The 21506-nt window shown below is 49.7% G+C and overlaps 1 protein-coding gene and 1 long non-coding RNA gene across 2 annotated transcripts in view; one reads left to right on the top strand and one right to left on the bottom strand.

The window, feature by feature from the left end:
• LOC126532345 (amine oxidase [flavin-containing]-like) overlaps positions 1-21506 on the top strand; it is a 148381-nt gene that overhangs the window by 32008 nt on the left and 94867 nt on the right. The window lies entirely within an intron of this gene.
• LOC129385193 (uncharacterized) lies at positions 11426-20920 on the bottom strand. Its single transcript, XR_008612794.2, has 3 exons — positions 20789-20920; positions 15823-15978; positions 11426-11695 (listed from the first exon to the last, which is right to left on the bottom strand). It is a non-coding gene; the product is annotated as an uncharacterized lncRNA (long non-coding RNA).

Below are 21506 nucleotides of genomic sequence, written 5' to 3'. Positions count from 1 at the left end.
CGGCTCTTGCTTTTTGCCAACCTTTCGGATGTTTTTCGAATGTGTACCCCTGAACTTTCTGCATTTCCGGATTTGTTGAGTCAAGAGGAACACACCGATACCCGACTTTTATGGGTGGGTGGACGTTTGTGACATTTCTTGCCGTTTTCCTTTCGGCTACGCCGTGACTGTGCTTTGTGCCTAACCGCGTTAGGGTTCGCGCGGCGAGGCATCGCTCGCCCGTCTCTTCTCGTCGGAAGCTCTTCCAACGGACATTGTGATGGAGTGTGAGGTGTAAGGGCAGTTTTTAGCCACCGAGGACTTCACTAATGACTCCGGGTGGCAGCTCGTTGCCTCCAGACGTTCAATGAGAATGAGAAACGCCCCCAATGCCAGTGCGATCGACGTTCAGCATAACACCGGTTCCAACGCTCGGGGCCACGCCGACCGCGCGATCATTCGAGGGAGCAGGATGCCTCCGCTGCCCAAGGAGGAGGCAAAGATCGTCGTGCGGCCCAGGGGAGGCCTGTGTATCAGCAAGTTAGGACCTACCGCAGTCGCCGACGCCATATGGCAGGCTGCCGGGCTCGATTCGGCGTCGCGGGACACCGACACGATGTGTCCAAACTTTCAACAAAATATAATGCTGATCAGCACACCAAACAGGCACAACGCTGAACGCTACGTCGGCATCGAGGGCATCTCCGTGGCCGGTCAACAGTTTGAGGTGAGCGCTTACGAAGCCACCCCCCCCCCCCCACACACTACTCCATGTGCAAGGGTGTCATTCGAGGCATCTCCCTTACCGAGGGGCCCGCGACGATCGACAAAAAACTCATCAACCCGAGAAATTCCACGGCGCTGGGCGCCAAAAGAATCAAGAACACCGGCACCGTGGTGGTCCTGTTTGAGGGGTATCGGGTGCCAAATTTTGTCTCGTACGGCGGCACTATTGTCAGGTGCACTTTATTTCGCAAGCAAATGGAGGTGTGCTACAGCTGCGACAGACTCGGGCACCGCTCCGACGTCAGCCCTTGGCCCAACGACGCCATCTGCAGGGGATGCGGAGAAGCAAACCCCGACGCTATGCATAGGTGCGATCCCAAATGCAAGCTGTGCGAAGTCGACCACGTTACCACCGCCAAAGAGTGCAAGCGGAGATTTCAGAGGCCGTATCTCGTAAGGCGCAGACGGGGGGAACGCTCCCGCGCCCTCAACGCCGAACATTTCCCGCCCATGGAGGGCGCGAATCAAGCCCGGCAAGCATCGCCTCAACGCCGATATGGTCGCAGCCGCTCCCGCTCCAGGGGGAGATCCAGGTCTCGTGGCCGCTCCAGGAGTCGCACCAGGAGCCGCTCCGTCTCCAGGGCCAGGTCGAGGACAAGATCCCGGGTGTGATCCAGATCCAAGTCCAGATCCGGTTCCAGGGGCCGCCCGGGTTGCAGAACCCGGGCGAACTCGGGTTGCAGAACCCGCCTCCACACGTTGCGGAAAGCAGCCGACCCATGTTTGGGCCGATCTGGCACGACCCAAGCTCGGCGCCAATACCGAGGTTGCTCCGGCTTCTCGTAGCAACCCGCCCACAGAGCAAGCTAGAGACGCGGAACTCATTCGCTTACGCAAAGAAAACGACGACCTCAAGAACACGATCAAGAGGCTAGTTACCGAAATGGCAGAGATCAGGAAACTCGTGTCGAATGTGTCGGGTAACGGTGCGTCAGTCACGGCCACCGAGACTACAATCCCAGCTCCGGTAGACGGTACTGCGACGTCCTCCAAACGCAGGGCAGTACTCTAGCAAACATGTGAATCGGGAGCGTTGTCTACAGAAGTCAGCGAGATTAAGCAAAGTCTCATTGAGCTGACAGACTGCCTCAAACAGGTCACCGCTAGCGTCGCTTGCCTCAGTGATAACGTTCGCCAAATTCAGGTTGCGCTCGGGGACCCCAACAGGGGCCTCGGAGCTCTCGCAGATCGCATCGACGCCATTGAGGCGCGAATGGCTTCATCCGCCTCCGTCGTAGAACCGGTAACCGTTACCGCCATACTAAAGGAAGCTAGACTTCATTATCCCACCAGCGCGGCGACAGGAGGTCCCAGTCTTTGCGCAGGCCTAACTTACCTGTTAGGTGGTAGTCCGTCAGGTCAGCCATAACGGATAGATCCAAAGAGAGTTTTCGCATTTGGCAATGGAACTGCAGAGGGTATTCTAACAAAAAAGCCCCTCTGCAGCAGTTTTTCAGGTCTTTCGCTGCGAAACCTCAGGTCATTGCTCTCCAGGAAACATTAATCTCCGCCGCCTCGCTCCAGGACTACAGGGCCGTGTCGGGCCGGCTCGGGGGGCGAACGATTTGCACCTTGATTGATAAACGGCTAACTCATATTACCCACGACCTCAAGCTGGCGAGTGGTAGAATCGAATATGTCATGGTTGAGATCCTGCTCGACGTTCCGCAGCGGAATCACCGCAGAAACAGCGTGTTCGTCCTCAATGTATATAGCAACCCCAGAGACTCGCGCCAGCAGTTCAAGATCATTCTCAAGAAGGCGACCGACTTGGCCGGCCCTCGACCCTTGGTCGTCGTCGGTGACTTCAACGCACCATACGGCATCTGGGGTTACGTCTACGACACTACCAAGGGGCGCAATCTGTGGCAAGACGCCAACGAGATGGACCTTACTCTGCTCAATTACAAGAATTTTCCTACGCGCATCGGCAACTCCGTCACCCGGGACTCAACACCCGACCTCGCCTTCGTGAGGAACGTCGAGGACGTGGATTGGGAGAACACCGCCATGGAGTTCGGCAGCGACCACTACATTCTCGAGACCAACTTCAAGGTGTCACGGAGTAGGGTCAGGGAATTCACGTTCATCGATTGGGACCATTTTCGCAAGATTCGTGAAGAACCCGGGAGAGCCAGGGCACCGGCACTCTCGAAGAATGGTGTGAAGGCATTCGGAACGACGCTTCCGCGGCCACCAAGTGAAAACAGTTCTCGAAGTCGAGCGGATGGACAGCAGACTCGCCCACCTGATCGAGGCCAAAAACGCCCTGCTCCGCCGATGGAAGGGTCAAAGGCTCACTCGCAGACTCCGAAAGAAGATTTCGGAGCTCAACAAGGTCATCGATGACCACTGCAAGACGCTATACCAGCAGCAGTGGGACGAGCTCTGCGAATCCATCGACGGACAGATGGGCAACGGCAAATCCTGGAGTACGCTGAAGCACCTTCTCGACGAAAGCGGCTCGAAGTCAAATCAAAGGCATACGTTGGCCCGGGCCCTTCACGAAGCCACCAGGTCTCACACGGCCGACGAACTCGTCGCAAAACTCATACAGCAGTACCTGCCTGTCCGTCGCGACGGAGATCCGTCGACCCAACTCCCGGACTACCGAGGCTCTCCGCGCCCCGAGCTGGACGAAGACTTCTCCATTGCCGAGGTCAGCCAGGCCATCTTCGCGCTCAACCGCAAGTCTGCGCCGGGTCTGGACGGAGTCACCAACAGAATGTTGAGAAACCTCGACGACACGTCGATTGTCTTTCTGACCGACAAGATAACCGAGTTCTGGAAGAGCGGCATTGTACCTGCAGAATGGAAGACGGCCTGCACGGTGCTCATTCCCAAGCCCGGCATGGGCCCGAACATCGAAAACTTGAGGCCGATTTCTCTAACCTCCTGCGTCGGCAAGGTCATGAAGCGCGTCGTCCTCAACAGGCTTAACGGTTACCTCGAAGACAACGAGGTTTACACGTACAACATAATCGGCTTCCGCGCCGGACTCTCAACGCAGGATGCCATGAAACTAATCAAGCATCAGATTGTGGATGGCCGTTCCAGAGACGTCAAGGCTCTGCTCGGTCTGAACCTCGAGAAGGCTTTCGACAACGTGCTCCACACCTTCATCGTCAAGACCATTTCAGACCTGGGTCTCGGTTCCAGATTCCACAGCTACGTCAGCTCTTTTCTAACTGACAGGAAGGCCAAGCTTCGCATTGGAGACTTCCGCTCCAAAAATGTGCCCCTCGGAGGGCGGGGCACTCCTCAGGGCGCCGTCATCTCTCCAACACTGTTTAACATCTGTATGATTGGTCTTTCCGAGCGGTTGGCGCGCGTCGAGGACTTCAAGCACACCATCTAAGCCGATGACATCATATGGTGCTCCGGCGGCTGCGAGGGCAGAGTCGAAGAAGTCATGCAGGAGGCGATCGACGTGATCGAGAAGTATCTCCGCCCCACTGGACTTCGATGCTCCCCCGCCAAGTCGGAGCTCCGGCTTTACAGAAAAGAGAAGGGAGGCAGACCCAAAGATTGGAAGCCAGTCTCCGAAAGCAGCATCAGACTTCGAACTTGTGTCGGGGGGATTATACCCAGGGTCGACGTTATTCGGGTCCTGGGCATGTTTGTCGAATTCAACGGCGGCAACGGAACTGCTCTCTGCAAGATCATCGCAAAGACGGACAACGCTGTCCGCCTCGTTCGCTGAATCGCAAACTGGCATAGAGGTATGAAGGCAAACAGTCTTCTCAGGCTGATCAATGCCTTCGTACTCTGCCACCTCACGTACACGATTTCTTTGCACAACTGGCTCAGAGCGGAGCGAGACAAGCTCAACGTTCTCATCCGCAAAGTAGTCAAGAGAGCTTTCGGGCTACCCATCAGGACCCATACCGAGGATCTCTTGAGGCTGGGGGTACATAACACCGCCGAGGAGATCACCGAAGCCCAAGAACGCGCTCAACTCAGTCACCTGACCACCACAGCGGCAGGTAAACGCATCCTCGAAGAGCTGCAGGTCACCACCCTGCGAAATTCCCGATGGTCAGTACCCCGATCCCTAAGTGCATTCGAGACAAGTTCGTAGTGGCCTCTGTGCCCCGAAACGTCCATCCCGTCCACAACGAGGGCAGACCCAAGGCCAGAGCAGCCGCCATCCTCAAACAGATCAAGCAACATGACATTAGAGCAAGCTTCGTCGACGCCGCGGAGTACAGTGACCGGAAGACCTTTGCCGTCGTCGTGGTCGACTCGAGCGGCAAGATTTCCAATAGCGCCTCGATTCGCACTTCAGACCCCGGAGTCGCCGAGCAAGTCGCCATCGCCCTCGCCCTCCTAGACGGTCGTGGGTCCGAAATCTAGAGTGATTCGGAAACGGCGGTTAGGGCTTTTCGGAAGGGTTGCATCGCCAAGGAAGCTGTTCGTCTTCTTAGCGGCTCGAGTCCATATGCTCTCACAAACCATTCAATTCACTGGTTTCCCGCTCACGTAGGGTCGGTCGAGGGTGCTCCCCCGAACCTTAATGAGTCTGCTCCCGAGGCTGCGCGTGACCTCACCGACCGCGCTTCCACTATAAGGAGCAGTGACTCCCCTCTTCTCTATGGTCACAGGGACGCTCCCGCTGCTCGCAACGAGATTATTAAATATTTCTACATGTCCAGAAGGGTCTTTCCACCCCCTCACCCCAAGTTGAACAGGGCGCAAGCCGTTTCGCTTAGGCTTCTACAGACCAGCACATATCCGTGTCTGTCCGCTCTCCACGAGGCTTACCCCGACGTGTATCGCGACGACGCTTGCCCGTCATGCGGCCAGACCTCCACTCTAGCTCACATGCTCTGGGAGTGCGGGTCGACATACCCCAAGTTCATCAAGGAGGAGTGGGACTCGCTTCTGCGTAGCCCCGCTCTAGAAAAGCAAACCCTGGCCGTCCGGCGTGCCCGCGACCGGGCCGGTGCGCTAGACCTGGCGGTCCCGACGTGGCACTAGCCGGGTGCCCGACGAGTTCGCGTCCTCGCCGGACCTGCAATAAAGTTTATTCACTCACTCACTCACCACCATTCTCTTTGTTGGTTGGCTAACATGAAAGATCCATCTGCACGTTTGACACGATGGAGCCTACGGCTTCAAGAGTACCACATGACAGTGGTATTGTTACAAATCGGGACGGCATCACTTAGGTGCTGACTGCCTCTCCAGATCGCCCATCGAGTTTTTAGGCGAACATAACGATGAATCCGCAGGAATTTCAGAAATTGTTGATGCCGCCACCATCTTTCAACAATAACAAGACGACGAGGAGCCTGCTTCACTAATTGAGTTCATAGGAGGCCGCGCCACAAACAGGCGTGGAGTGTTCTCAAGGGGTTTGCAATGTGGACTTGTTGGTAATGCATCTTCAACGGGTGTACGGTAGCGCGATTAAAATACGGGAAAAAAGACACACAGGGACACGCGCAGCGCTAACTTCCAACAACGTTTATTATCGAAAACCAGGTCGTACTTATGCTCAGCCAACATGAGTCCCAGCGACGCGAACAGATAAACAATTAGAGTGAAACATTTTTGTAAGGGATATGTTAAGCCATGTGGAAGCCAGTTAAGCCAGCCTGTATCGTGTGGCAAGTATTACGTCGGACAGTCGTGCAGATACATTAATGATAGACTGCGCGAGCACAAAAATAAAGTCAACAAACTTGTATCAGATGGCTTTCTCTCCCTTCATTGTAAGCAGCATAAGTGCTCCCCTCTCTTCGAATCAACAATGATTACTGGTAGAAGTAAGTGCGAACTCACTAGACTTATAACAGAAGCCGAGCAGATTGATTCCCTAGGGGATTCATGTATCAGCAAACCGTCATTGGCACTCTATGAAAAAGAGCTGAAATTCTTGTGCATGGCTTAACATATCCCTTGCAAAAATGTTTCGCTCTGATTGTTTATCTGTTCGCGTGACTGTGACTCATGTTGGCTAAGTATAAGTACGATCTGGTTTGCGATAATAAACATTGTTGGAAGTTAGCGCTGTGTGTTTCCCTGTGTGTTTTCTTTTCTCCCGTCTTTTAATCGCGCTACCGAACACCCCTTGAAGTTCTCAAGGGGCCAGTCTTCCTTCTGTATGGGCAACGGTGTTCTTTTTAGGAAGAACTTTTCTTCAACAGCGCAGAAATCTACTAGTCGTCCCTAAAAATATTCGCGACGAAATCTTGCAAGCCTGTCACGATGAAGCCACCTCAGGCCACCTAGGCTACACAAGAACAATAGGATGGTTCGAAGAGAAGTGCTACTGGCCACGGCTCGCAGCACAGGTGAAGCATTACGTACGAACGCGCCTTGTCTGTCAGTAACGCAAAGTGCCACCTGCGAACCTGCCGGGCTATTACATCCCTTTCCAGTGGCGGAAGCTTCGTTTGCACAAATTGGAATAGACCTTTCGGGCCCATTCCAAGTATCTGCTACCGGAAATAAGTGGATCATAGTTGCGACAGATTACCTCACGCGATGTGCTAAAACAAAGGCACTTCAGAGCAGCACAGCAGCCGAGGCCGCACAATTCTTTATTGAAAACGTCCACATGAGGCACGGAGCTTCAGCGGTCAACGTAACCCACAGGGAAACACGGCTGAGCTTCTGCAAAGTGTACTCGTGCCCATTGGCATGGCCGACAGAAGGAGGACAGCCTATCACCCGCAATGCAATGGACCTACGGAACGCCTCAACAAGACTCTCGCAGACATGCTGTAAATGCCGATATGGAATACAAAAAGTGGGACAAAATAACGGCCTGCATAACATTTGCATACAACCAGGCTCGGAAAGAAGCAACGAACATGACGCCATTCAGTCGCCTCCACGGTCGAGAAGTGACTACAATGCTGGAGGCTATGTTGCCTCACGATTCTAACGATTCCAAAACTGACGCCGCAGACTTTACAGAGCGCGGCGAAGAAACGAAACAGCTCGCGCGCGTTCGAATAACTAGCCAGCAAGACCGTGACGCCGGGCGCTACAATCAACACCATCGATACATCATCTACTAACCCGGCCAAAGAGCCTTCGTTTGGATTCCGGTACGCCGCCCGAGGCCTCCCAGAGAGACTTCTACGCAAATACTTCGGAGGGTACAAGGTTCTACGATGCCGTAGCGACGTTCGCTGAGAAGCCGTTCTTGACAGCCCATCCTGCTGGAGGCGCCATCAAGACCTACCTGGTAAGTACATGTGGTACGCTGGAAACCCTGTTTTTCTGACTGGCATGGACACTGACATGGACAAACGCACGAATTTATAGAAAATTAAGAAAGCAAACAAGCGTCCAAGAGCAGTCTCTTTTCATAGATTTCAAAGATAGCGGTAATAATAGTAATAATAATAATAATAATAATAATAATAATAATAATAATAATAATAATAACAACAACAACAACAATACATTGGAGGACGCTTAAGCTTCGCCTTTAAGAGTCGAACGCGATAGCATTCAAAGATCTCTGACTGCTTCTCACGCTCCCCAGCAACTGGAGCGTATGTAACCGTAATGTTTACCGGGACATGCTTGCTGCGAACGCTGTGCACGAAGGCGAGCTTTGCGGCGGAACCACGGCTTCTTGCGCGAGCCGCGATACGGCCACGTGATGCGGCGGAGGCGAGCGCCAGCTGGAGGTATTGCAAAGAACAGGGCGCGCCGCTCCATGGCTTCCGAGACACCCATCACGCCAGCGCGCGCAAAATGGCGGATGCTGCGGCAGGTCTGTGAACGCCGCGGCCGGTTTGTGTGTATTAAAGGGTTTCGTTAAGTTTTCGCGTAACAGAATTATGTTTTCGCGTATAGTCAAATCACAATGCGAGAGCTATCATGTCTGCAGCTTGTGGTTAAGACGTAGTCGACGATTTTTCCGCGTATTTTAGCTCGAGAAGTTCAATTGGTTCAGTAGATTCCTTGCCTCACATATAGGGCTTGGGTATGGGTGTTTCGAAAATCCCTTTCTCTTAATGATGTCCGACGTCGACGTCGGGTATTATGTGCCGCGAGCTCCTTAACGCTGTCGCGTTAATAAAGCACCGGCAGGCGTCAACACATCACCACCATACGAGAGCTCGTTTCGGTAGCAGAGTGCCGAAGCGCCTCACTTGTTGCATGGCTGGAAATTTGCGTTCGTTGCCTCACTACCAGCGTTTGTCTGCACGTCACCAATGAGCGGTCTTTGTTGCGACGCTGGTCGATTTCAGATACACACTGCTTTCTCGACAAGAGCTGAGTGCTGCGCTTTTTTTCGGCTCGTGTCTGCGACGGTGAAGACGGGCTTAAAACCCGCGAAAATATTGCAAGCGCCTCATGGCGAAATGTCGCCCTCTGATCAATATCGCAGCGTCATGCCCATTTCAAGTTCAAGCGTGTGTGTATATATATATATATATATATATATATATATATATATATATATATATATATATATATATATATATATATATATATATATATATATGTGTATATATATACATTCAGTGCCGAATTCGCTTGCTGGCATTTAATCACTCACGGCGTGTGCCTGCTTAAGGTGAAGAACCACACCAGTGGACGGCAATTTATTTATTTATTCATATATTTATATTGCAGTCATGTTGGGCTGTAGCAGAAGTGGGCAAGTACAGCACAAACCCACACACTGAATCCTAATGCTCCAAAGTGAGTGAGACTGGATAATTTACGTAGTTATTACGAAATAAAATGAAAATGCAAGGCAACGAAACAACGACACAAACTTCGGTGAAAACAATGTAATATGGTTAAGATGTCTAGTTAAACATTTGTGGTGCTGTGCTGGACCATTCAGGCATTCAGAAGACAATGACCAAGTCGTACCAAGTAATGAATTCCATGATCGATTGTGTATGGGAAAAAAACTATTTAAATATGCCGGTACGTTTCTAGAAAGGTGCGATACAATCGCTCGAGACGGTGGAAAATAATTTCGCGGTGGGAAGCAGCGTGATGGCGAGTTATCTTATTTCATTTTATATCTATTCGGATATTTTCAGAAATCCGCACATAGACGGAAATTTGGGTACATCATCATCATAAACAAAATAAGTAAATGAGCAAGCACACGCAAAACATTTCTTTTTTAAACCACGCTTATTTAGAAGTACTCACGATGCAGATGGTAGAGCGACCTCTGCGGAAAGGCGTTTGTTCGTCCCGGGTTCGAATCCCGGACCAAGACGAATTTTTTCTTCAACTAGGAAGCTTTGTTACTGAGAAACCTGTGTGGGTTTCCTTTGTAGCTTCGTGCTGCATACGGCTGGGTGTCATTTTTCCCTTTCACGATCTTTCATTCACCTTGCAGAATTCCGCAGAACTGATTTGTCATATCAGTTCCGGAGCTCTAGAACAGCGCTAGAGGCTGTTAACCTTTTCTTGATGAGTGTTGCCTATAGGCAACATACCAGAAATTTTTTCTTGCCGAGTTTCAGTATTGAGTACGAAGTCTCTTGCTAAATGTCTTCGGCCAACACTGAATGGTAGGCAACAAGCGTCATTTGTTGTTTTAGAGCAGGAAAACTGGACGAGGAAGAAGAAGTCTGGCACGCGACTCTTTTGAAAGCAAGGTCAGAGGAGACAGTTCGATGCAAGATGTCCAGCTGTAGCGGTGTCACACATGTGATATAAAGCAAATGAAATGTACACGTATGGTTCACATATGATGATAGCTGTCTATACAAATTTAAAACGAAGCTTTACGAAGCTTGGGGTGAAGCCTACTTCCAGTTTCCAGTCTGTAGTTCTCCTCCTCTTGCTGAAAAAATTTCCACAAGAATGTTTCTTTTTGTTCATTATGCCTGTTCTTGATGTGTTTTGCAGATTTAGATAGAAAATAAACACTTTTTCTGGCTATTTATGTGTCTCGTCCTTAAAGGTTAAACTTGGCAAAATAGCCTCACCATCCAAAGGAAACCGCCTCCGTGAGAGTCACCCTCTTTCCTTATGGTAACTAACCACCGAAACGCCCGAAGTTATAAAATAAGCTATACCACTTGCTTATCACGTACTCTAGGGTCTCTCTTCCTACGAGCCTGTCCTCTTATATATATATATATATATATATATATATATATATATATATATATATATATATATATATATATATATATACATGTGACGCGTCCACTTACCGCAGCATACACACGGCTGCGTTAACGTCGATTCTGTGTACTTATGGCGGCGAATCGCGACAGCACACCTCTGCAAGGAGATTTGTCCACTGCTCCACGAGCGGCCTTCTGTCTTTTTTTTTTCGTTTGTTTTCGGACTTTGTTTTCGAACAGATCCGGAAGTGGCGTCTGCTTCGTCGAGACATGTCTGCAGCACAAGCGGCCGCGCGAATCGCCGTCGCACCCGGCCAGCCGCCGCGCTACAGCACACGTTCCGACGGAACCTCGTGGTCGCGCATACGGCGAACGCTGCTGGTGCGCGCTGTCTGACCGCGGGAGAAACCGTTTGTGCAGCGATGTTGTCGAGCACCAGAAGAAAGTGAGACAAATAATGCTAACCGCAGAAAGGGTTTAGCGCTATGCGTAGGCGCCCTGGCTAGCTGGCAGCACTCCACAAACGACGCGCCTTCGCTGGGCCTTGAAGTTGTTTATGATGAAGTAACTGGCAGCCACGCCTTCGACTCAAATTCAATGCTGCAGAACAGACTACTTTTTGCCATACACCACTGCTCGTTAACAGCGAGGTTTCACATGCCTGTGAACAAGCGAACGCACAGAATGGCGCAAGAAATTGGCCCCCGAGATTATGGTGTGCCAGGCTGCAGCACAGTGTCTTGGAGACTGTGCTAAGCTCCCTCTCCTCTCTGTTTTATTTCTTTTTTTCTCTCAGGCACTGTTTTTTCTCGCTCATGTTGCAGAATTGGCCGACTTCGCCGAGTGTGAAAGGGCTGCAAAAAAGAAAAAGAAAAGAAAGTTCTCGGAGGTCACGAGTGCGCATGTATTCCTACCAGAGGCACTTGAATCACTTAAGCGTACAAAATATATCACCCTTCAATGTGATAACTTTCTATGCAGTGTTTCAAGGTCACCATTTACGCTGAGTCGTTCTTTTGCTGAATTCCCCTCTCTACACCAAGACTAACCAGAACTTTAAATTTTTTTATTTATTTTTACCGGTGTAATTAAATATCCGAATCGAAATGACTACGAATGTTCGAGACAAGTGAGCCCCGGATATTGTATCGAATAACATTTTGTCGTTTGTAAAGCAACATGAAATGTGCAATTTGCTCGAAGCACGTTTGGTAAAAAATCTGGCTTATTTAGATTGACGCCTGCACGCAGTACCGTTCGCAATTAAGCGTCCGGATAACTGAGGAGCTTGTAAATTATAAATGATTGCTTTCAGATATATGAAGCTCCATGGCAATTACATTGATGAAACATGAGAACAGAATGTTACCAGATGCTCGTACAGTGTTGTGTTCGCTGAAGGATAAAAGGCTGATACTAGAGCACCGCACGTTGTTTGAAAGGGAGGCAAACATGATGAGGCTAGCCAAATAATAAATCAGAGCACATTCGTATATAGGCTGCCTAAAAGTGGGCCATGCTTATTGAATGACTGGAAATTATTGAGCAAACATTCATCTGCCCTTTACGTTCACTCAGGAATTCGTGTCCTTGCCCTATAACAGCATCTATCCTGCAGCACAATCATTCGAAACAACCCTCGCACCCGTCGCTCCGTCTCCCTCGAGACTCCGATGTGTTTTTATCTCTTATATGTTCGAGAAAAAAGAAACGAATATTCGACAACCTCGAATAGCGAACTCTCGAATCGAAAATGAATCGAAGGGACTATTGTATTCGTAGTCTAAATTTCGAATATTCGCACACACCTAAGTATTATTCATTTACCACCGAGTGTGTCGCTAGCTGCAATTTTCGGTACCAGCCATGACAGAACATAATGCAATGCATCCATGGGAACGCAGACACTCAAAACGGGCAAGGTAATAAGAATGGAAGGCCCTGAAATCAGCATGTCTCAATCCCAGCTCTCCAAATGGTATGTGCTCGACTGGAAAGGTCGTACACTCGCATGCGGGTGAACATTCGTCTGGAGATTCGCCTCCAAATAGCCTTCTTACTGTAGTGTCCATATCGGAGCGATAACCGGCAGCAGTAGAGTCTCGCAGACAAAGCCAATGTTCTTCCACGTCTGCTCTCTTTTCCGTCCAGCCATATATCTACCCACTTAAGGGCTGTGCAATATGGCCTGCTTATCTTGGCAACGCCTGTCAAGCTGTCTGGAGTGCGGCCATTGAGGTTTCTGGCAGCACAGCGGCTGCCAGGGCTGTTTTGCGTCCGCATATGGATCGATCGATAGGTTAGTCCCGAAGGCCCGACATTGGTGTGAATGCAGCAAGAAGTGAGAAGACGGATCTACAGATTGACATGTTTGAGGTAGTTAGTCCTGTTTATTTATGCGTGCGCCTTACTATGTTCTTTAAGCGTTCGTCATTAAAAGCACGCAGATGTAAGAACTAACGAAACTGGCAGAATTACGAGGGCGCCAGATAAACAAGTAAGTGAGAAAGCAAACGACCAACGAAATGATCAAACTAAAAGAACGAGCGAAATTATCAACGACATAAAAACAGAAGCAATGGCTAAGAGTCCGGGCTTCGACGAAGTTAGGCGCACGAAGTTTTCGACAGCGTTAACGAGGCCCTAAATCACTGCTCGTTTCCAGCGTTTCGATTGTTGGCGTTCTCTCGTCGCCCCTGTTCCGCTCCGGCGTCTTGTTATCCGTCACAGAAGGTGACAGCTGCCTCTTGCGCTAACGCGTTGCCCAGCGCACCGATGGGAACGGATGCCAAAAATGCGCACCTGCCACACGTCGCCGACATTGCGCGTCCTTCACCCGCCTGCGACACGTGTACGATTAGTGCATGTTGTTAGAATGTTATTCGCCAGTTTCCTTTTTCTCTTACGTCACTGTTGTTACTTTCGGCAATCGAATGATCGCCGACACTTGCAATTATTCAATATCAATGGCCAGGAGGTAGGGGCCTATCAATCATTCAATCCAGCCAATTGTTCGTTCATTCCGAATAAACTCACGATTTAAATAAAAGAATTAAGCAAGATAAAGATAGGTTCAGTCGAGGAAATGGGCTAGCCCGTGATCGTACATAAGTTGGTGCCGCGCGACTGCGTAATTTATAGCCATGTGTCACAGCCATCGCGTGCGTTGCAAGCGTCACTGCAAGCTCCTGTGCTTGCGCTTCTCGCAATAGGGGCGGGAAAACGAGAGAATGCAAAGACACGGCCGCTCGATGCAAAGCAAGGTGCTTTTGGATCAAGCGGCCGTGGCAGAGAGCGGCTGCATAAGCGACAGACGTCAAGTGGTGTCTCCGCTTCCTAGTGGAACTGCCGCTCAAGGCAGGCCAAGTCGTCTGCAAAACAAAAGAATGAAGCCTAACAACCTTATAGACTCGTACAAGAGCCGTGTGCGCCCCCAACTTGGCAGCCCGAACTTTGGAGAAAAAACGTTTCCGCCGGAGAAGCAATCTCGTTCGGAGCGCCGATGGCGCGTGTCGCGAATTCTCCTCCGCGTGCCCCGGCTAGATGGCCGGAGCTGTGCGTTGACCTCTGATGCTGTCGTGCCTTCGGGGATCCGGCGTGCAGTAGTCGCCGGCTGAGCCGAGACCATTTTGGTTCGGTCGTGTTTAAAGACCCCACCTCGCAAAAATTGTGAAAAATAAGTGCGGCCCTTACACGAGTATATGCGGCATTTGCCAAAGCTTTAGTTTCCGGAACAAAATACTGATCGTAAAAAAAATCGTAAGGTGTATGCGGAGACACCCATCGCAGCTGTTTTCAGTCAATATCTTGTATGTGCGCCAATAAACACCAGTCTTGCTTGTCAGGCCGGGGTTGCTGTATACTGGCAGGCAACTGCGCTCGAGATAAAGTGACGCACACGCGTCGGTGTTGCGTGCGTGGCACCGCAACTCCACTGCTGCAAAAGAATCAAGGCGCCAAGGGCGTGGGGAAAAAACCGCTTCGCCAGGTTCTGATTGTCCACTGTAAACTAAGGCGAAAGCCGAAATACTTGAAATAATTTTCAGAGAACAGTCCGTTTAGTACTATTATTCTCATTCTCGTTGTGCTTCATTCCTATCGCCTTGTCAAAACGAGAACAAAGTGAAAGCAGGAGACAATGTTCCGACAAGTGGACCTGCCTTGAAGGAGACAAGTCCACTTGTCGAAACGTTGGCTCCTGCTTTCACCTTGTTCTCGTTTTGCTCATCATCTTGAATTTCCATCTGCCGCCTTCCCCATGTATTCCTATCGCCTGTATTATCCCCTGCTTCACAGACTGTTCTGTCTCGGAGAAAACTTTACGTTAGATTAGTGAAACGTCCATTTCACGCTCTAAAGTTCAGGCAAGCGCACGCCACCGCTTCCTTGCTGCACAGGGTGAGCTCAAACTCCAGCGTGGCGGTGCAAGACAGGACTAAACGCGTCGTGGTCGTACGCGCAGTTTCAAGCTCTTGGTGACGTTGGCTATTATATGTTAAAGAATCCTACATTTGATACACAAAGCGAATGATTAATCGATAAACTCAAGCGTAGAATGACCTCCCACACAAGGGCAAGGGACATTTTGCTCCCACGAAGACGCTGGATATTTAGGAGATACGTGTACCGGCTCATGTTTGAATTCCTCCGATCGCTACAGAGCTGGAGTCTGAATGGTTGTACTTGTAGGGAAAAGAAAAGGTGGGGGTGGGCGGGGGGTTCAGACTTTGAATATATTTATTTATTTGACAATATTTATTTTACAATATTTTGCAGGCCCTCCTCGGGCCCACGCAGGAGCGATATATTATATATATATATATATATATATATATATATATATTATATATATATATATATATATATATATATATATATATATATATATATATACCTTGAATAATTCTCTTTTGAAAGATCTGATCACTGTTTCAGAAAAATATGCAGAAAAAGACAACAAAGAGTAAAGAGAAGAAGATACCATCATCGATGTTTTGATTCCCGTCCTGATGTAAAGAATCCGCGAGGAGAGTGCTCCGATTGGTTGAAGCAGCGGAAGTCCGCGAGCCGGTTCCAATAGCGACGAGTGGCGCTGCTGCTTGGTGCCTCACTTCATCTTGTGCACGGACTTCTGCAACTGAACGCGGCAGCAGATTCAAAGAAGTCGCGTAGTAGCCACGGGCAGACAAAAAAAAAAGAACTCATTTCATTGCTTGCAAGCAATCATTTGTAGAACTTCAGTCTATTCACTTGTATTGTTCTGTTATGAAGCGCGCACACTCACGCACACGCACTTGCACACACAAGCAACATTGGAGCGGATGGTATACATACATGTGCTCTGCTCATCGTCAACGACTGTTTCATGAAAGCAACAGGCTGTCTTTTATACAGACCACGGTCGCACGATGTCGCTGCGAGCAAACAATGAAGATATCCACTAGAAGAAAGACCATGAAAATACAACCGGTGCAAAGCACGACCGTGTGAGAATCGGCCATTTACTTATATCCCAAGCTTTCTTTGATGGTACTCTCTCAATGCACGCTCTGGTCCCATTTTCATCCCTTTACTTTTTCCACACTCGGCTGCTTTTGATGCCGACTTCGTCACTTCACTACAGCCGACTTCTTGCTTCTTAGTCAGCTTGTCGATTCGGACATCTATACGTAATGGCTCATACTCATTATGGGCCCTAGATTGTCCAAGAGTATCTACATGACCAGCTGCACATGCCCAGTGCACCAAATTGTCTATTCGGCCACACATACCCAGCAGTGTGTCCATCCATAGGTAACACAGCAGCAGCCAGCGCGCCCACTAAGTGGCGAAGAGATACGAGGGAATCTCCGCTTTATTACATGGCAATACAGCCAGTTAAAAACAACCAAGGTTGCCGTATTCGTCTAGCACCAATATCTTGAAATAAAATCAGATTCAACATCGTAAACGTGTAAGGCTGGATCTCTGATATCTGACAAGAGACGTTGACGAGGCATTCCACGTGAATACACCGCATACAGCGGCCGTTTTCAGGCACACAGAGCCACACGCAAGCACGGCGCGCCATGTCGATCTGATCAGTGTCGACAGCAGAGGGCATCTGTGGAGCCATCAGCCGATGCGAACGCAGGCGGAAATGGTCGAAACGCTCACCCAGCGTGGCGCCGCGAGCTGCTGGCGTCGGTGGCTCCTTGGAACTGGGCCAGCAGCGCAGTCTATTCGAGAGTCTTTTTTTATCTCCAAAGGGAGGTTGGAGCTGCAATAACACGAGCAAGTACCCGTGCCACGACGGGCTAACGTCCTCGGTGGCTTGTTGAGCCTGCCGATTGTCAGTCACTCCCGGCATGCTCTCATCCGCCATGGAATGCTTGGCGTGAGCTTCGCGGTTGTCTGCAGGTTCTACTTAATGGGTTGTAGTCTGCGCTCTAACGCAAGGTTAGCTCGTTCGACGAACACGGTGTAAGGTGCACGAACAAAGCAACCGCACGCATTGCAGTGGTGCCGGGCAGGAGAAGGGTCATTTTCTAGAAGAGAAAAATCAATGCAATGCAGCGAACTTGCCGCATATTGTCATCAGTCGACGCCGTCATCATCTTCAGCGGACGGCAACTTGTTTAGGCGCATGTATGATCTCCAGCTACATCTGTGCCTCAACGGCCAGATGGCCGGTTGCAGTTCGCCGTCAAATTTCGCAATCTTATCACTCCACTTCGGCTGCGTTTCCCTTGCCGTCGCACCGACACGGTTACTTTAATATTACACTGCCGGCTGTCTGCTAAGTTCATTGCGTTGAATGCCTAAGTCCATTCATCCCTGCACTTAATTTGAACTATAGTATTAACAACTACCCTCTAATCCAAATTGCCATACCTCCTCAACGTTTCGCCTACTATGCATGTTTAGTGAAATTACTCGTTGCGCAGCTCAGCTTCATTTTATCGTTGTTTGTTATCCTATATACAAGTTTCCACACCACATGCAGATTAGTACGGTAAATAAGCACCGCTATTAGTGTGTACCGATAGTGTTTCGCGCTATGATCGCAAGGCAACGATACGTTAGTGCTTAAATTCGCGGCAGGGCTTATCGCAGGGACCCGGAACCCGTGCGCGCATGAGTGATACGGGGCCCATCGGTCAGCTGAGAAGTACGCGCGCAATGAGACAGGGCGTTTTATATACCACCATATTTTCTGAGGTTCTGGATGCGGTTTTTGTTTGCATTAAACGGCAGCGTGCAGACAACATTATGGATGACTTTGTAATTCGATTAGAACTAAACGGTGCTTGTGCTGATCAGGTACGCTGTCACATTTCTGCACTTACCTTAGTAGGTCTGTGTGCGTAGTGATTTTGTTGTCTGTTATGCTGAGCTTTCCTATACTTCGGGGTACCGCGCTTCGCATTTTTCTTTTGCCTTCGAATAAACAAAAAGAAACTAAATTCCAGGCGTTCTTCGTGTTCTGTCTTTTACTTCGAGCACTTGGCCACTTTCTGCAGGCGCGGATCTGCACTCGCTGCATGGCGTGCTGAACGAGAAGGGAGACCAGAGTTGCGCAGCTTTCAGTGAGCCCATGCAGCGACTGTGACACGATATTGCCCACATTGCCTGCATGCAATGCTGTATACTCCCACATTGCCGCAATCTGCAGCGAATATCAGTGCCGTACGCACACTGGGCGTTGAGCGTTTCGAGTGTAAGCGCCTGTGAGCCACGTCGAACAAAGAAAGCCCGGTGCGCCTTGATTGATACCGTAGAATAACATCATGAATCGTGCACCTTTGACCACTTTACTCACGTCACTAATTAGCACCTTCAGACACCGGCATGACGTCAGGCTTGCTCCGACTTCCCAATTGTTCTTCTAACTACAGCCAAAGCTTTTCTGCCATCACGAGCACCGATGCCCAACTGCGACCTGCTTACACCTTCGCGATATGTTTCCTAAGTTGTTTTGGAAAAAAATTCGAGACAACTATGAGCCATATACCAGATGTTTCTACGAATACCTTAAAGGGGCCCTGAACCACGCCGCGGGCTTGGTGAATGAAACACAGTCCGCGGATAGCATACGCCGCTGTGAACATCTCAGCCAAATTTTGCAGGGGTGCGTGGCGCGTGGAGCTCGAAGCCGCCTTTCTCTCAAACGCATTTTCTTTTTTTTTTTTAACGGAAGCCTGCTCCTCACCTTTTTCTGGACGCTTTATTTCGTAACATAGACTACCATACGGCGCTCGCTACCATTTTCATTAGTCGCGGCATTCTCTGCCTTCCGCTGGCTGACGTAAGCAAAACGTCGCTTCAAGGGGCGCGGCTTTGCGCTCGCTGCAGCCTCCCAATTTCGGTTTCGCGCGCTCAGGGGTGCGGTCGGAAATGGTTGTTCGGCGCGTTCGTTCGGTTACCGGCGCGCGCGATTGGCCAACTCCACGCCGACGTCGCCAGCCGCTTGGCGCGGCCACGTTTTTGGTGACGTCGAAATGACGACACGTTCCTGTCAGTCATCCTCCCGCCGAGCATGCCGTCTGCTAGGCGCCGAACGCGACGGGAGTTGAGAAGTTTGGAGCGATCATCGCTCCTTACGAGACCGACTTCGCATGGCGTGTCTGGTGGATTGGATTGGATCCAACCGGCGGCTGCGGCTGTGGAATGGCACATTTGGATCCAATCCACAGTTTATTTCAAGAAAATGGTGCTTGCGTTGGGAACTTCGGTTGTTGCGGTGGCGTTGCTCGATGAGGGAGAAGAGCGAGTGGAGCTGTGAAGCGCGTTTGAAGAAATGGCAGAAAGTGAATTCCAGCATAGCTTTCGTTTCTCGAAGCAAATTGTGCGTTGGTTGTACAGCGAAATTGACCGCGTCATCGGATGCCAGCGAGCCGCTGGAATGTTGTTGCTGCCTCTTGAAAATTGCGCCAATGTTCCCAGCGTTTCTTTCTTTTTTCTTTTTTTCTCGCTGTGCGCTACACCACCTAGGGACGACGCAGAGAAATAAATAGTTATAAATTGTAGTAGTCACACCTACTACTATTTGAAAAGTGTTTAAGCTTGAGAAGAAAAAAATTAATTTTTAGATAATTATTTCATTCATTGGAAGACGAGAAACATTTCGTTTTGTTGTATACTGTCTACAAGCAGACGACAAACGAGGGAAGTAAACTTACGGGGAGTTCACCACTTGCCGATTGGCTGCTCTCTCCGCCCCGTTGTCGCAAATTTTGCATACTGCCAGTGTGTGACGTTGCAGCAACCGAACAGAACGCGTATCGAACAAAAATCTCCGATCGCTCTTCGGCGTTATCTTTAGCGCAGTCTGCTGGCACAAGCAACACACTTCCGTGTTATCACTATCGGCAATCTCTCGTCTCGTTTTCGACAAGCGTGAGTACCGAACGAAGGTATATGTTGTTTGGGGGGAAGGGGGGGGGGGCGCATACAAAGCATCACAAACTAGGCCCCGCAAGATTCAGTGCACGCGAAATTAACCAACGTTAGACCAGCTGCGCACAGCGGCCGAACAGTCTTTCTCTAACTGCGTCACGGCGCCTTGTGTGGCCAGCGTGCCCAAAAAGTATCACAAAATGTACCGAAATAAGTTACAATAGTGTTGGGGTCCTTATAAAGAATCACAAACGTGTCCCAGTAAGATTCAGTACACGCCAAAATTAACTGCACCATAACGGCCAAATTGTGCTTCCCTAACTGCGTCACAACGCCCTGTGCGGGCAGCGTGCCCATCAAGTACTTGAAAAAGTACCGAAATAAGTTACAGTAATGTTAGGGTCCACAGAAAGCGTCACAAACATGTTCCGTTACGACTCAGTACAGTCCGAACAATCTCGCCACGACGGCCTAGCTATCTTACACTAATTGCGTTACAACGCTCGATGCCGTGCCCTGAGCCTAAATTACTTGAAATGCAGCGCAGGCATTCAAACAAAATTTCTTACCTTGCCGGGTTTCAATGACGCAGGAGTGCCGTGTCAATGTGCAGCAGAAACGGAAAGATACGCGGGGTGTGCAAGTGAGCTACACACGAAATAAATACAAACGGGACGCCGAACGCTCACATGCGCAGCCGTCTTCGCTCGCTTCGGTGGCGTGTCTAGCGTATGCATCTGGCGTGTCATTGGTTTGTCGCTAGGCGACCAAAGAAAAATAAGTATCAAGGTATAAGGTCATTTATACGCAAACCTTCTTAATTTTAGCGGGAAGGAATACAAAAAATAAAACGCTGTTAACTTCATATCACTTTTTTTTTTCAATGCTCCCGTCGTCTAATGACTGATATGAATACTAGGGTGACGTGTTTCCTGTTTCACCGGCTGTCCCCTCTTGTTGAATTTCTTTCTCTATACTCTACCGTTCAAGGAAAAGCTGCTGTGCTAGTGCTCTCAATTGTATTTTATATTTTCTTTCTTTCTCGTCATGCTAAGCCTTAGCTTGGCTTGGTGAGGCTCGCCCTTAGCGAGCATCAACCGTAACGTTAGTGTTGTTTTCATAAGTGAACGAAATTCTGCTTGTGCTTCATTACTTGGCTAGAAAACAACTGTGCAGATGACTACCGAAGGATCAATGCCCGGGCTCGCTCTTTTAACGTGCGCGCATCGCTGTCTCTTCATACCGATGATCATTAGCGATGGTATTGCGTCTGAATCACTTTACTGC

This window comes from Dermacentor andersoni, chromosome 5 (assembly GCF_023375885.2).
Source record: "Dermacentor andersoni chromosome 5, qqDerAnde1_hic_scaffold, whole genome shotgun sequence".
Taxonomy (NCBI): Eukaryota; Metazoa; Arthropoda; class Arachnida; order Ixodida; family Ixodidae; genus Dermacentor; species Dermacentor andersoni.
The sequence above is the reverse complement of the archived record's forward strand: the minus strand, read 5'-3'. Positions and strand labels throughout refer to the sequence as shown.